This window comes from Sardina pilchardus, chromosome 6, assembly GCF_963854185.1.
Source record: "Sardina pilchardus chromosome 6, fSarPil1.1, whole genome shotgun sequence".
NCBI lineage: Eukaryota > Metazoa > Chordata > Actinopteri > Clupeiformes > Clupeidae > Sardina > Sardina pilchardus.
The window spans coordinates 425,599-435,198 of record NC_084999.1 but is presented as its reverse complement, the minus strand read 5'-3'; the positions used below and the strand labels follow the sequence as shown (position 1 = coordinate 435,198).

General features: G+C 52.8%; 28 non-coding genes across 28 annotated transcripts; 17 read left to right on the top strand and 11 right to left on the bottom strand.

Annotated features, from left to right (window-relative positions):
- The first annotated feature begins 119 nt into the window (after positions 1-119).
- trnae-cuc (transfer RNA glutamic acid (anticodon CUC)) lies at positions 120-191 on the top strand. Its single transcript has one exon. It is a non-coding gene; the product is annotated as a tRNA-Glu (tRNA).
- Positions 192-252: 61 nt separating this feature from the next.
- On the bottom strand, positions 253-339 carry trnay-gua (transfer RNA tyrosine (anticodon GUA)). Its single transcript is given in 2 exon segments — positions 253-288; positions 303-339. It is a non-coding gene; the product is annotated as a tRNA-Tyr (tRNA).
- Positions 340-677: 338 nt separating this feature from the next.
- Positions 678-749, top strand: trnae-cuc (transfer RNA glutamic acid (anticodon CUC)). The gene has a single exon. It is a non-coding gene; the product is annotated as a tRNA-Glu (tRNA).
- Positions 750-1,235: 486 nt separating this feature from the next.
- On the top strand, positions 1,236-1,307 carry trnae-cuc (transfer RNA glutamic acid (anticodon CUC)). Its single transcript has one exon. It is a non-coding gene; the product is annotated as a tRNA-Glu (tRNA).
- Positions 1,308-1,368: 61 nt separating this feature from the next.
- On the bottom strand, positions 1,369-1,455 carry trnay-gua (transfer RNA tyrosine (anticodon GUA)). Its single transcript is given in 2 exon segments — positions 1,369-1,404; positions 1,419-1,455. It is a non-coding gene; the product is annotated as a tRNA-Tyr (tRNA).
- Positions 1,456-1,793: 338 nt separating this feature from the next.
- trnae-cuc (transfer RNA glutamic acid (anticodon CUC)) lies at positions 1,794-1,865 on the top strand. Its single transcript has one exon. It is a non-coding gene; the product is annotated as a tRNA-Glu (tRNA).
- A 61-nt stretch (positions 1,866-1,926) lies between these two features.
- trnay-gua (transfer RNA tyrosine (anticodon GUA)) lies at positions 1,927-2,013 on the bottom strand. The gene is given in 2 exon segments: positions 1,927-1,962; positions 1,977-2,013. It is a non-coding gene; the product is annotated as a tRNA-Tyr (tRNA).
- A 338-nt stretch (positions 2,014-2,351) lies between these two features.
- Positions 2,352-2,423, top strand: trnae-cuc (transfer RNA glutamic acid (anticodon CUC)). Its single transcript has one exon. It is a non-coding gene; the product is annotated as a tRNA-Glu (tRNA).
- Positions 2,424-2,484: 61 nt separating this feature from the next.
- On the bottom strand, positions 2,485-2,571 carry trnay-gua (transfer RNA tyrosine (anticodon GUA)). The gene is given in 2 exon segments: positions 2,485-2,520; positions 2,535-2,571. It is a non-coding gene; the product is annotated as a tRNA-Tyr (tRNA).
- Positions 2,572-2,909: 338 nt separating this feature from the next.
- trnae-cuc (transfer RNA glutamic acid (anticodon CUC)) lies at positions 2,910-2,981 on the top strand. The gene has a single exon. It is a non-coding gene; the product is annotated as a tRNA-Glu (tRNA).
- Positions 2,982-3,468: 487 nt separating this feature from the next.
- trnae-cuc (transfer RNA glutamic acid (anticodon CUC)) lies at positions 3,469-3,540 on the top strand. The gene has a single exon. It is a non-coding gene; the product is annotated as a tRNA-Glu (tRNA).
- Positions 3,541-3,601: 61 nt separating this feature from the next.
- On the bottom strand, positions 3,602-3,688 carry trnay-gua (transfer RNA tyrosine (anticodon GUA)). Its single transcript is given in 2 exon segments — positions 3,602-3,637; positions 3,652-3,688. It is a non-coding gene; the product is annotated as a tRNA-Tyr (tRNA).
- Positions 3,689-4,026: 338 nt separating this feature from the next.
- On the top strand, positions 4,027-4,098 carry trnae-cuc (transfer RNA glutamic acid (anticodon CUC)). Its single transcript has one exon. It is a non-coding gene; the product is annotated as a tRNA-Glu (tRNA).
- Positions 4,099-4,584: 486 nt separating this feature from the next.
- trnae-cuc (transfer RNA glutamic acid (anticodon CUC)) lies at positions 4,585-4,656 on the top strand. The gene has a single exon. It is a non-coding gene; the product is annotated as a tRNA-Glu (tRNA).
- Positions 4,657-4,717: 61 nt separating this feature from the next.
- On the bottom strand, positions 4,718-4,804 carry trnay-gua (transfer RNA tyrosine (anticodon GUA)). The gene is given in 2 exon segments: positions 4,718-4,753; positions 4,768-4,804. It is a non-coding gene; the product is annotated as a tRNA-Tyr (tRNA).
- A 338-nt stretch (positions 4,805-5,142) lies between these two features.
- trnae-cuc (transfer RNA glutamic acid (anticodon CUC)) lies at positions 5,143-5,214 on the top strand. Its single transcript has one exon. It is a non-coding gene; the product is annotated as a tRNA-Glu (tRNA).
- Positions 5,215-5,275: 61 nt separating this feature from the next.
- On the bottom strand, positions 5,276-5,362 carry trnay-gua (transfer RNA tyrosine (anticodon GUA)). Its single transcript is given in 2 exon segments — positions 5,276-5,311; positions 5,326-5,362. It is a non-coding gene; the product is annotated as a tRNA-Tyr (tRNA).
- A 338-nt stretch (positions 5,363-5,700) lies between these two features.
- On the top strand, positions 5,701-5,772 carry trnae-cuc (transfer RNA glutamic acid (anticodon CUC)). The gene has a single exon. It is a non-coding gene; the product is annotated as a tRNA-Glu (tRNA).
- Positions 5,773-5,833: 61 nt separating this feature from the next.
- Positions 5,834-5,920, bottom strand: trnay-gua (transfer RNA tyrosine (anticodon GUA)). The gene is given in 2 exon segments: positions 5,834-5,869; positions 5,884-5,920. It is a non-coding gene; the product is annotated as a tRNA-Tyr (tRNA).
- A 338-nt stretch (positions 5,921-6,258) lies between these two features.
- On the top strand, positions 6,259-6,330 carry trnae-cuc (transfer RNA glutamic acid (anticodon CUC)). The gene has a single exon. It is a non-coding gene; the product is annotated as a tRNA-Glu (tRNA).
- A 486-nt stretch (positions 6,331-6,816) lies between these two features.
- trnae-cuc (transfer RNA glutamic acid (anticodon CUC)) lies at positions 6,817-6,888 on the top strand. Its single transcript has one exon. It is a non-coding gene; the product is annotated as a tRNA-Glu (tRNA).
- A 61-nt stretch (positions 6,889-6,949) lies between these two features.
- trnay-gua (transfer RNA tyrosine (anticodon GUA)) lies at positions 6,950-7,036 on the bottom strand. The gene is given in 2 exon segments: positions 6,950-6,985; positions 7,000-7,036. It is a non-coding gene; the product is annotated as a tRNA-Tyr (tRNA).
- A 338-nt stretch (positions 7,037-7,374) lies between these two features.
- trnae-cuc (transfer RNA glutamic acid (anticodon CUC)) lies at positions 7,375-7,446 on the top strand. Its single transcript has one exon. It is a non-coding gene; the product is annotated as a tRNA-Glu (tRNA).
- A 61-nt stretch (positions 7,447-7,507) lies between these two features.
- Positions 7,508-7,594, bottom strand: trnay-gua (transfer RNA tyrosine (anticodon GUA)). The gene is given in 2 exon segments: positions 7,508-7,543; positions 7,558-7,594. It is a non-coding gene; the product is annotated as a tRNA-Tyr (tRNA).
- A 338-nt stretch (positions 7,595-7,932) lies between these two features.
- trnae-cuc (transfer RNA glutamic acid (anticodon CUC)) lies at positions 7,933-8,004 on the top strand. Its single transcript has one exon. It is a non-coding gene; the product is annotated as a tRNA-Glu (tRNA).
- A 61-nt stretch (positions 8,005-8,065) lies between these two features.
- trnay-gua (transfer RNA tyrosine (anticodon GUA)) lies at positions 8,066-8,152 on the bottom strand. Its single transcript is given in 2 exon segments — positions 8,066-8,101; positions 8,116-8,152. It is a non-coding gene; the product is annotated as a tRNA-Tyr (tRNA).
- Positions 8,153-8,490: 338 nt separating this feature from the next.
- On the top strand, positions 8,491-8,562 carry trnae-cuc (transfer RNA glutamic acid (anticodon CUC)). The gene has a single exon. It is a non-coding gene; the product is annotated as a tRNA-Glu (tRNA).
- Positions 8,563-9,048: 486 nt separating this feature from the next.
- trnae-cuc (transfer RNA glutamic acid (anticodon CUC)) lies at positions 9,049-9,120 on the top strand. The gene has a single exon. It is a non-coding gene; the product is annotated as a tRNA-Glu (tRNA).
- The last annotated feature ends 480 nt before the right edge of the window (positions 9,121-9,600 follow it).

The following is a 9,600-nucleotide window of genomic DNA, read 5'->3' as shown; positions in this document are numbered from 1 at the left end:
AACGGCCCTTGGTGAGATTTGATTAGATAGACAGTTTCTGCTGTGAAGCCGTCTCCCGCAGCCTGCCCCGCACAGAGCAAGAGCTCAGGTGCACTCGTGTACAGCTCAAGCCCCATGTCTCCCTGGTGGTCTAGTGGTTAGGATTCGGCGCTCTCACCGCCGCGGCCCGGGTTCGATTCCCGGTCAGGGAAAGCTGATTTTTGCCCGGCGTCGGCCTGGACACGGACAAAGACACCACCAAAAAGCATGGCTTCCTTCGAGCCGGAGTCGAACCAGCGACCTAAGGATGGCCGGTTGTTCACCTACAGTCCTCCGCTCTACCAACTGAGCTATCGAAGGCCCTGGCGCTGTCATGGGACGCGAAAGCTGGTGGACACGAGAGAGCCGCATGGAAAAGGCCCCTGAAAAGAAATGTGCTCGTTTTGGCGATGAGACGTCTTCAAATAACTCAAACTCTCATCAAAATCAGTCAAATGAATACGACGAGAAAGCACTAGGTAGGTGTCTTTGTTCTGAAAACAATGGCAACTAGATTATTTCATCTTGATTCAAAAGAGCAACGGCCCTTGGTGAGATTTGATTAGATAAACAATTTCTGCTGTGAAGCCGTCTCCCGCAGCCTGCCCCGCACAGAGCAAGAGCTCAGGTGCACTCGTGTACAGCTCAAGCCCCATGTCTCCCTGGTGGTCTAGTGGTTAGGATTCGGCGCTCTCACCGCCGCGGCCCGGGTTCGATTCCCGGTCAGGGAAAGCTGATTTTTGCCCGGCGTCAGCCTGGACACGGACAAAGACACCACCAAAAAGCATGTTTTCCTTCGAGCCGGAGTCGAACCAGCGACCTAAGGATGGCCGGTTGTTCACCTACAGTCCTCCGCTCTACCAACTGAGCTAACGAAGGCCCTGGCGCTGTCATGGGACGCGAAAGCTGGTGGACACGAGAGAGCCGCATGGAAAAGGCCCCTGAAAAGAAATGTGCTCGTTTTGGCGATGAGACGTCTTCAAATAACTCAAACTCTCATCAAAATCAGTCAAATGAATACGACGAGAAAGCACTAGGTAGGTGTCTTTGTTCTGAAAACAATGGCAACTAGATTATTTCATCTTGATTCAAAAGAGCAACGGCCCTTGGTGAGATTTGATTAGATAAACAGTTTCTGCTGTGAAGCCGTCTCCCGCAGCCTGCCCCGCACAGAGCAAGAGCTCAGGTGCACTCGTGTACAGCTCAAGCCCCATGTCTCCCTGGTGGTCTAGTGGTTAGGATTCGGCGCTCTCACCGCCGCGGCCCGGGTTCGATTCCCGGTCAGGGAAAGCTGATTTTTGCCCGGCGTCGGCCTGGACACGGACAAAGACACCACCAAAAAGCATGGCTTCCTTCGAGCCGGAGTCGAACCAGCGACCTAAGGATGGCCGGTTGTTCACCTACAGTCCTCCGCTCTACCAACTGAGCTATCGAAGGCCCTGGCGCTGTCATGGGACGCGAAAGCTGGTGGACACGAGAGAGCCGCATGGAAAAGGCCCCTGAAAAGAAATGTGCTCGTTTTGGCGATGAGACGTCTTCAAATAACTCAAACTCTCATCAAAATCAGTCAAATGAATACGACGAGAAAGCACTAGGTAGGTGTCTTTGTTCTGAAAACAATGGCAACTAGATTATTTCATCTTGATTCAAAAGAGCAACGGCCCTTGGTGAGATTTGATTAGATAAACAGTTTCTGCTGTGAAGCCGTCTCCCGCAGCCTGCCCCGCACAGAGCAAGAGCTCAGGTGCACTCGTGTACAGCTCAAGCCCCATGTCTCCCTGGTGGTCTAGTGGTTAGGATTCGGCGCTCTCACCGCCGCGGCCCGGGTTCGATTCCCGGTCAGGGAAAGCTGATTTTTGCCCGGCGTCGGCCTGGACACGGACAAAGACACCACCAAAAAGCATGGCTTCCTTCGAGCCGGAGTCGAACCAGCGACCTAAGGATGGCCGGTTGTTCACCTACAGTCCTCCGCTCTACCAACTGAGCTATCGAAGGCCCTGGCGCTGTCATGGGACGCGAAAGCTGGTGGACACGAGAGAGCCGCATGGAAAAGGCCCCTGAAAAGAAATGTGCTCGTTTTGGCGATGAGACGTCTTCAAATAACTCAAACTCTCATCAAAATCAGTCAAATGAATACGACGAGAAAGCACTAGGTAGGTGTCTTTGTTCTGAAAACAATGGCAACTAGATTATTTCATCTTGATTCAAAAGAGCAACGGCCCTTGGTGAGATTTGATTAGATAAACAGTTTTTGCTGTGAAGCCGTCTCCCGCAGCCTGCCCCGCACAGAGCAAGAGCTCAGGTGCACTCGTGTACAGCTCAAGCCCCATGTCTCCCTGGTGGTCTAGTGGTTAGGATTCGGCGCTCTCACCGCCGTGGCCCGGGTTCGATTCCCGGTCAGGGAAAGCTGATTTTTGCCCGGCGTCGGCCTGGACACGGACAAAGACACCACCAAAAAGCATGGCTTCCTTCGAGCCGGAGTCGAACCAGCGACCTAAGGATGGCCGGTTGTTCACCTACAGTCCTCCGCTCTACCAACTGAGCTATCGAAGGCCCTGGCGCTGTCATGGGACGCGAAAGCTGGTGGACACGAGAGAGCCGCATGGAAAAGGCCCCTGAAAAGAAATGTGCTCGTTTTGGCGATGAGACGTCTTCAAATAACTCAAACTCTCATCAAAATCAGTCAAATGAATACGACGAGAAAGCACTAGGTAGGTGTCTTTGTTCTGAAAACAATGGCAACTAGATTATTTCATCTTGATTCAAAAGAGCAACGGCCCTTGGTGAGATTTGATTAGATAAACAGTTTCTGCTGTGAAGCCGTCTCCCGCAGCCTGCCCCGCACAGAGCAAGAGCTCAGGTGCACTCGTGTACAGCTCAAGCCCCATGTCTCCCTGGTGGTCTAGTGGTTAGGATTCGGCGCTCTCACCGCCGCGGCCCGGGTTCGATTCCCGGTCAGGGAAAGCTGATTTTTTGCCCGGCGTCGGCCTGGACACGGACAAAGACACCACCAAAAAGCATGGCTTCCTTCGAGCCTGAGTCGAACCAGCGACCTAAGGATGGCCGGTTGTTCACCTACAGTCCTCCGCTCTACCAACTGAGCTATCGAAGGCCCTGGCGCTGTCATGGGACGCGAAAGCTGGTGGACACGAGAGAGCCGCATGGAAAAGGCCCCTGAAAAGAAATGTGCTCGTTTTGGCGATGAGACGTCTTCAAATAACTCAAACTCTCATCAAAATCAGTCAAATGAATACGACGAGAAAGCACTAGGTAGGTGTCTTTGTTCTGAAAACAATGGCAACTAGATTATTTCATCTTGATTCAAAAGAGCAACGGCCCTTGGTGAGATTTGATTAGATAAACAGTTTCTGCTGTGAAGCCGTCTCCCGCAGCCTGCCCCGCACAGAGCAAGAGCTCAGGTGCACTCGTGTACAGCTCAAGCCCCATGTCTCCCTGGTGGTCTAGTGGTTAGGATTCGGCGCTCTCACCGCCGCGGCCCGGGTTCGATTCCCGGTCAGGGAAAGCTGATTTTTGCCCGGCGTCGGCCTGGACACGGACAAAGACACCACCAAAAAGCATGGCTTCCTTCGAGCCGGAGTCGAACCAGCGACCTAAGGATGGCCGGTTGTTCACCTACAGTCCTCCGCTCTACCAACTGAGCTATCGAAGGCCCTGGCGCTGTCATGGGACGCGAAAGCTGGTGGACACGAGAGAGCCGCATGGAAAAGGCCCCTGAAAAGAAATGTGCTCGTTTTGGCGATGAGACGTCTTCAAATAACTCAAACTCTCATCAAAATCAGTCAAATGAATACGACGAGAAAGCACTAGGTAGGTGTCTTTGTTCTGAAAACAATGGCAACTAGATTATTTCATCTTGATTCAAAAGAGCAACGGCCCTTGGTGAGATTTGATTAGATAAACAGTTTCTGCTGTGAAGCCGTCTCCCGCAGCCTGCCCCGCACAGAGCAAGAGCTCAGGTTCACCCGTGTACAGCTCAAGCCCCATGTCTCCCTGGTGGTCTAGTGGTTAGGATTCGGCGCTCTCACCGCCGCGGCCCGGGTTCGATTCCCGGTCAGGGAAAGCTGATTTTTGCCCGGCGTCGGCCTGGACACGGACAAAGACACCACCAAAAAGCATGGCTTCCTTCGAGCCGGAGTCGAACCAGCGACCTAAGGATGGCCGGTTGTTCACCTACAGTCCTCCGCTCTACCAACTGAGCTATCAAAGGCCCTGGCGCTGTCATGGGACGCGAAAGCTGGTGGACACGAGAGAGCCGCATGGAAAAGGCCCCTGAAAAGAAATGTGCTCGTTTTGGCGATGAGACGTCTTCAAATAACTCAAACTCTCATCAAAATCAGTCAAATGAATACGACGAGAAAGCACTAGGTAGGTGTCTTTGTTCTGAAAACAATGGCAACTAGATTATTTCATCTTGATTCAAAAGAGCAACGGCCCTTGGTGAGATTTGATTAGATAAACAGTTTCTGCTGTGAAGCCGTCTCCCGCAGCCTGCCCCGCACAGAGCAAGAGCTCAGGTGCACTCGTGTACAGCTCAAGCCCCATGTCTCCCTGGTGGTCTAGTGGTTAGGATTCGGCGCTCTCACCGCCGCGGCCCGGGTTCGATTCCCGGTCAGGGAAAGCTGATTTTTGCCCGGCGTCGGCCTGGACACGGACAAAGACACCACCAAAAAGCATGGCTTCCTTCGAGCCGGAGTCGAACCAGCGACCTAAGGATGGCCGGTTGTTCACCTACAGTCCTCCGCTCTACCAACTGAGCTATCGAAGGCCCTGGCGCTGTCATGGGACGCGAAAGCTGGTGGACACGAGAGAGCCGCATGGAAAAGGCCCCTGAAAAGAAATGTGCTCGTTTTGGCGATGAGACGTCTTCAAATAACTCAAACTCTCATCAAAATCAGTCAAATGAATACGACGAGAAAGCACTAGGTAGGTGTCTTTGTTCTGAAAACAATGGCAACTAGATTATTTCATCTTGATTCAAAAGAGCAACGGCCCTTGGTGAGATTTGATTAGATAAACAGTTTCTGCTGTGAAGCCGTCTCCCGCAGCCTGCCCCGCACAGAGCAAGAGCTCAGGTGCACTCGTGTACAGCTCAAGCCCCATGTCTCCCTGGTGGTCTAGTGGTTAGGATTCGGCGCTCTCACCGCCGCGGCCCGGGTTCGATTCCCGGTCAGGGAAAGCTGATTTTTGCCCGGCGTCGGCCTGGACACGGACAAAGACACCACCAAAAAGCATGGCTTCCTTCGAGCCGGAGTCGAACCAGCGACCTAAGGATGGCCGGTTGTTCACCTACAGTCCTCCGCTCTACCAACTGAGCTATCGAAGGCCCTGGCGCTGTCATGGGACGCGAAAGCTGGTGGACACGAGAGAGCCGCATGGAAAAGGCCCCTGAAAAGAAATGTGCTCGTTTTGGCGATGAGACGTCTTCAAATAACTCAAACTCTCATCAAAATCAGTCAAATGAATACGACGAGAAAGCACTAGGTAGGTGTCTTTGTTCTGAAAACAATGGCAACTAGATTATTTCATCTTGATTCAAAAGAGCAACGGCCCTTGGTGAGATTTGATTAGATAAACAGTTTCTGCTGTGAAGCCGTCTCCCGCAGCCTGCCCCGCACAGAGCAAGAGCTCAGGTGCACTCGTGTACAGCTCAAGCCCCATGTCTCCCTGGTGGTCTAGTGGTTAGGATTCGGCGCTCTCACCGCCGCGGCCCGGGTTCGATTCCCGGTCAGGGAAAGCTGATTTTTGCCCGGCGTCGGCCTGGACACGGACAAAGACACCACCAAAAAGCATGGCTTCCTTCGAGCCGGAGTCGAACCAGCGACCTAAGGATGGCCGGTTGTTCACCTACAGTCCTCCGCTCTACCAACTGAGCTATCGAAGGCCCTGGCGCTGTCATGGGACGCGAAAGCTGGTGGACACGAGAGAGCCGCATGGAAAAGGCCCCTGAAAAGAAATGTGCTCGTTTTGGCGATGAGACGTCTTCAAATAACTCAAACTCTCATCAAAATCAGTCAAATGAATACGACGAGAAAGCACTAGGTAGGTGTCTTTGTTCTGAAAACAATGGCAACTAGATTATTTCATCTTGATTCAAAAGAGCAGCGGCCCTTGGTGAGATTTGATTAGATAAACAGTTTCTGCTGTGAAGCCGTCTCCCGCAGCCTGCCCCGCACAGAGCAAGAGCTCAGGTTCACCCGTGTACAGCTCAAGCCCCATGTCTCCCTGGTGGTCTAGTGGTTAGGATTCGGCGCTCTCACCGCCGCGGCCCGGGTTCGATTCCCGGTCAGGGAAAGCTGATTTTTGCCCGGCGTCGGCCTGGACACGGACAAAGACACCACCAAAAAGCATGGCTTCCTTCGAGCCGGAGTCGAACCAGCGACCTAAGGATGGCCGGTTGTTCACCTACAGTCCTCCGCTCTACCAATTGAGCTATCGAAGGCCCTGGCGCTGTCATGGGACGCGAAAGCTGGTGGACACGAGAGAGCCGCATGGAAAAGGCCCCTGAAAAGAAATGTGCTCGTTTTGGCGATGAGACGTCTTCAAATAACTCAAACTCTCATCAAAATCAGTCAAATGAATACGACGAGAAAGCACTAGGTAGGTGTCTTTGTTCTGAAAACAATGGCAACTAGATTATTTCATCTTGATTCAAAAGAGCAACGGCCCTTGGTGAGATTTGATTAGATAAACAGTTTCTGCTGTGAAGCCGTCTCCCGCAGCCTGCCCCGCACAGAGCAAGAGCTCAGGTGCACTCGTGTACAGTTCAAGCCCCATGTCTCCCTGGTGGTCTAGTGGTTAGGATTCGGCGCTCTCACCGCCGCGGCCCGGGTTCGATTCCCGGTCAGGGAAAGCTGATTTTTGCCCGGCGTCGGCCTGGACACGGACAAAGACACCACCAAAAAGCATGGGTTCCTTCGAGCCGGAGTCGAACCAGCGACCTAAGGATGGCCGGTTGTTCACCTACAGTCCTCCGCTCTACCAACTGAGCTATCGAAGGCCCTGGCGCTGTCATGGGACGCGAAAGCTGGTGGACACGAGAGAGCCGCATGGAAAAGGCCCCTGAAAAGAAATGTGCTCGTTTTGGCGATGAGACGTCTTCAAATAACTCAAACTCTCATCAAAATCAGTCAAATGAATACGACGAGAAAGCACTAGGTAGGTGTCTTTGTTCTGAAAACAATGGCAACTAGATTATTTCATCTTGATTCAAAAGAGCAACGGCCCTTGGTGAGATTTGATTAGATAAACAGTTTCTGCTGTGAAGCCGTCTCCCGCAGCCTGCCCCGCACAGAGCAAGAGCTCAGGTGCACTCGTGTACAGCTCAAGCCCCATGTCTCCCTGGTGGTCTAGTGGTTAGGATTCGGCGCTCTCACCGCCGCGGCCCGGGTTCGATTCCCGGTCAGGGAAAGCTGATTTTTGCCCGGCGTCGGCCTGGACACGGACAAAGACACCACCAAAAAGCATGGCTTCCTTCGAGCCGGAGTCGAACCAGCGACCTAAGGATGGCCGGTTGTTCACCTACAGTCCTCCGCTCTACCAACTGAGCTATCGAAGGCCCTGGCGCTGTCATGGGACGCGAAAGCTGGTGGACACGAGAGAGCCGCATGGAAAAGGCCCCTGAAAAGAAATGTGCTCGTTTTGGCGATGAGACGTCTTCAAATAACTCAAACTCTCATCAAAATCAGTCAAATGAATACGACGAGAAAGCACTAGGTAGGTGTCTTTGTTCTGAAAACAATGGCAACTAGATTATTTCATCTTGATTCAAAAGAGCAACGGCCCTTGGTGAGATTTGATTAGATAAACAGTTTCTGCTGTGAAGCCGTCTCCCGCAGCCTGCCCCGCACAGAGCAAGAGCTCAGGTGCACTCGTGTACAGCTCAAGCCCCATGTCTCCCTGGTGGTCTAGTGGTTAGGATTCGGCGCTCTCACCGCCGCGGCCCGGGTTCGATTCCCGGTCAGGGAAAGCTGATTTTTGCCCGGCGTCGGCCTGGACACGGACAAAGACACCACCAAAAAGCATGGCTTCCTTCGAGCCGGAGTCGAACCAGCGACCTAAGGATGGCCGGTTGTTCACCTACAGTCCTCCGCTCTACCAACTGAGCTATCGAAGGCCCTGGCGCTGTCATGGGACGCGAAAGCTGGTGGACACGAGAGAGCCGCATGGAAAAGGCCCCTGAAAAGAAATGTGCTCGTTTTGGCGATGAGACGTCTTCAAATAACTCAAACTCTCATCAAAATCAGTCAAATGAATACGACGAGAAAGCACTAGGTAGGTGTCTTTGTTCTGAAAACAATGGCAACTAGATTATTTCATCTTGATTCAAAAGAGCAACGGCCCTTGGTGAGATTTGATTAGATAAACAGTTTCTGCTGTGAAGCCGTCTCCCGCAGCCTGCCCCGCACAGAGCAAGAGCTCAGTTGCACTCGTGTACAGCTCAAGCCCCATGTCTCCCTGGTGGTCTAGTGGTTAGGATTCGGCGCTCTCACCGCCGCGGCCCGGGTTCGATTCCCGGTCAGGGAAAGCTGATTTTTGCCCGGCGTCGGCCTGGACACGGACAAAGACACCACCAAAAAGCATGGCTTCCTTCGAGCCGGAGTCGAACCAGCGACCTAAGGATGGCCGGTTGTTCACCTACAGTCCTGCGCTCTACCAACTGAGCTATCGAAGGCCCTGGCGCTGTCATGGGACGCGAAAGCTGGTGGACACGAGAGAGACGCATGGAAAAGGCCCCTGAAAAGAAATGTGCTCGTTTTGGCGATGAGACGTCTTCAAATAACTCAAACTCTCATCAAAATCAGTCAAATGAATACGACGAGAAAGCACTAGGTAGGTGTCTTTGTTCTGAAAACAATGGCAACTAGATTATTTCATCTTGATTCAAAAGAGCAACGGCCCTTGGTGAGATTTGATTAGATAAACAGTTTCTGCTGTGAAGCCGTCTCCCGCAGCCTGCCCCGCACAGAGCAAGAGCTCAGGTGCACTCGTGTACAGCTCAAGCCCCATGTCTCCCTGGTGGTCTAGTGGTTAGGATTCGGCGCTCTCACCGCCGCGGCCCGGGTTCGATTCCCGGTCAGGGAAAGCTGATTTTTGCCCGGCGTCGGCCTGGACACGGACAAAGACACCACCAAAAAGCATGGCTTCCTTCGAGCCGTAGTCGAACCAGCGACCTAAGGATGGCCGGCTGTTCACCTACAGTCCTCCGCTCTACCAACTGAGCTATCGAAGGCCCTGGCGCTGTCATGGGACGCGAAAGCTGGTGGACACGAGAGAGCCGCATGGAAAAGGCCCCTGAAAAGAAATGTGCTCGTTTTGGCGATGAGACGTCTTCAAATAACTCAAACTCTCATCAAAATCAGTCAAATGAATACGACGAGAAAGCACTAGGTAGGTGTCTTTGTTCTGAAAACAATGGCAACTAGATTATTTCATCTTGATTCAAAAGAGCAACGGCCCTTGGTGAGATTTGATTAGATAAACAGTTTCTGCTGTGAAGCCGTCTCCCGCAGCCTGCCCCGCACAGAGCAAGAGCTCAGGTGCACTCGTGTACAGTTCAAGCCC